Consider the following 3,587-nt stretch of genomic DNA (forward strand, 5'->3'; position numbering starts at 1 on the left):
TGAAAACGTCCAAGGCCAGTCTTAGAGTTACTATCATTGTGCAGGACTGAAAGATGCCTCATTTCTTTATTCTGCAAGTGCTTCTTGGACACATCCTCTCTGCCATTTGCTGGGCAAGTCCAGACCGGTGCAATTACTCTAACTACTTTTGATTGAGTTAAATTCTGCACATGTCCTGCTTCACTCAACCCTCACAACAACTTGGTAAGGTAGATGCTGTCGTTATCAAGCACAGAACTGGGCTGTCAAGGGTTTAAGTATATGTCAAAGACTTTAACAGAGAGGGGAACCAGTGCTTGGATCTCACTGGATCTGACTCCAAAACCACTGCTTCAAAGAAAAATTATGGAAATTAGAGGTTGTCAGTGTGGTGTGAAATTAGGGAAATGGAAAAAGGAGAAGATACACACAAGGAAAGTCTGAATTACACAATTTTAACTTTTCCTTCAATACGCCCTTATCAATAGGCTGGAGTACCTCCTATACACTATCTTCATTTGTCGTCTTGTAGCTCCTAAGAAACAGACCAAATATTCCCTCACTGTAGAACGAGGTGTACCAGTCTCCTGCTTTCTGTAGATCACCACTCACAGCGTCCAGGACTCTCTCCAGTTTGCTAATTTTCTCCTCTTCACAATCCTCGGGGACTAAATTTAGCATGCACTGAGATGACTCGAATGTACTCACTTAGGCGGGTGATCTGTGGAAGAGTTAATCTACATTTCATGTCAATGCAGATGGTTTTGGGAATCGTGAGAAACAAGAGGATTAAATTAAATGATCCATATGTTCCATTAAGAAGAATTTTACAGCAACAATAAGAAGCCCTGACCATAACAAATATTCTATAGACAATATAATGAAGATGTTTCCAAAGAGTTCAGATTTGGCCCAGTTATTCTGAAGCAATTAAAGTAGGTTTTGCCTTTGGGACACGGAGCCGTGGGGTCCATGTTGAACTCGACCTGCCACCTTGTGGAAATTGAAGGCAATAAAAAACATGGCCTTTGAATAATCCACTATAATAATAATATGATCTAAGCTAACATTTATTGAGGGCTTAGAACATGCTATGTAATATGCTGAACGCCTTTTAAACGCTTTCTTACTTGGGTATCAAAATAACTTTACAAGGTAGGAACTATTCCTATCCCCATTTTAAAGGTAAGGAATATGTGACTTAGCGAGATAAAGTGACTTCCCTAAAGTCACAGATCTGGGCAGCATGACCCCAGGGCCCATGCACTTCACCATGGCACTGGCCTGTGCCCTATCCTGCCCCTCTCATTCTCGTATAGTATTAAAATATTTAAATAAGCATTGTAGTTCTTTGGCAGGATCACTAACAACCATCCTCCATCTTGAGAGGGCTATGTTTCATCAGAATCATCAGAAATATGCATTTAGCAGCTACCAGCTGGTCCAATGCATGCGAGGCGAGAAGGATGGGAGGACAGGGTTGGAGGAGGAGAGTTTTCCTTGGAGTGTCTCATTATCTGTGTTCCTTTCTCTTTGCGGCATTCTGTCAAGGGATCATTACTCCCTTCAGGTTCTCACCTTCCTCCTACTCACTCACACACAGATTATCAATGGGCCTGGACCCTAAACCTTGGCTTCCCTGCTGTGTAACCTTGGGCTAGCAACCTAACCTTTCTGGGCCTCATTTTCCCCATCTGTAAAATGGGGATAAGACTGATACATATGACCATGCTTTGTTGCACAAAGTACTTAAGACAGATAAATAAGGTAACTCTGAGAATAAATGAGATCTAAAATATCTAGCATAGTACTCAGCACACTGTAAGTCCTTGATTCATATACAACAAAAACTGATTATTCTAATATCAGTTCTACAATTCTTCGTTACATTTGAATAGCATTCAATACTTTGTAGGATAACTGTAATCACTATTTCCTGTGCTCCTTACAACAACCTGGTGCAACTGGCAGGAAAGGTCTACTACCCCACTTTACACATCATTGTCATGAAAATTTATTGTGTACCCACTATGAATAGGGAACTGAGCTAGGAATTTAGGGATGTATAACACACACACTGGCATCCACAATGGTTTAGTGGGTGTCCTTTTCTATGACAGAGTACGCAGTCAATCTCTGGGAAAGGAAAAGTATGAGATAATAGAAAATATATATATTGGTCTCTACCTCTGGTCCCTGGCACAGAGCTCTTAAAACTCTTGTCATTTCCTAAGTGATAAGAGCCCTAAGAGCATCTTGTAATATTTGATCTTTGCTAATGTGGAGGAGACTCTGGGTGGGTCCCGGAGGCTCCTGGATAAGGGCTGGTCAACGGAGAGACCAAACCATGATTAGAAGCTTAATATGCTCATCCCTGCCTCCCATTCTCTTGAGAAGGGAGAAGGGCTAAAAATGGAATTAATGATGATCATGCCTACATGATGACATCTACATAGATATCCCAACAGTATGGAGTTCAGAGAGCTTCTAGGCTGACAAACACATGGAGGTGCTGGGAGAGATGCTCACCAGGAGATGACATGGAAGCTCCACGCCGCTTCCCATGTACCTCGCCCTACACATTTCCTCCATCTCGATGGTCATCTGCATCCTTTATTGTATGCTTTTAGAATAAACTGGTAAACATAAATAAATGTTTCCCTGGGTTCTGGGAGCCAGTCTAGCAAATTAATCAAACCCAAGGAACCTCTGATCTCTAGCCTGTCGATCAGAAGCACAGGTGATAACCTGTACTTATGATTGGCATCTGAAGTGTGTGGGGGGGTGCATCTTGTAGGACTGAGCCCTTTGCTTTGGGACCTAATGCTAAACCCAGGTAGATGGTGTCAGGATGAGTTGAACTGTAGGACATCCAGCTGGTGTTGGAGCATTTCTTGTTGGAACCCACCTACTCCCCTAACATTGGAAATCAGTGATCGGTACCCACTAAAGAGAAAAATCCAGGTTCTTCCTAGTTTTGTGTTTTTCTTGTTACACTCTACCCTTTACTGACTGGAGGTGAAGGCTACTTCTGTGGCCACAGTGAGGCACCATAGCTTCAAAGAAGCACATGGGGGAGGGAGCCCCGTAAAATTATGCTTTCCCTACTTCCTCAAGGGCAACTTTGTGGCCTCCTAGAAATTATATTTATGACTTACACAATGGAATGATACATAGCAGTCAAAATAAATAAAATACACGACATGCAACGATATGGATATCACTTAGCAAAATAATAGTAAATGAAAAAAGTAAGTCTCAGAGTTACTTAGTTACATAAGCACAGGACTTAGTAAAGAAAAAATTAAATGAAAAACTATATCAAAAGAAAGCAAGGGGACAATCAACATGGAATTTGGAAGGGTAGTTAGGTCAGGTAGGGAGATGCAGGGAGGATAGGAGGGAAGGACATGTGGTCGGTAGTAGGTTATTGTTAAATCTTAGTGTTCACATTGGAGAGTGGTTTCCAAAGTGCTTGTTATAGAAATCAATAAAGAGAGAGGAGAATCAATGGGAGGGAAAGACAAAGGAAACAAGGAAGGAGGGGAGGGAGGGAGGGAAGGAGGAAGGAAGGAAGGAAGGAAGGAAGGAAGGAAGGAAGGAAGGAA

This window comes from Mirounga leonina, unplaced genomic scaffold (genome assembly GCF_011800145.1).
Source record: "Mirounga leonina isolate KUSES-001 unplaced genomic scaffold, KU_Mleo_1.0 Mir_129, whole genome shotgun sequence".
NCBI classification, from domain to species: Eukaryota; Metazoa; Chordata; class Mammalia; order Carnivora; family Phocidae; genus Mirounga; species Mirounga leonina.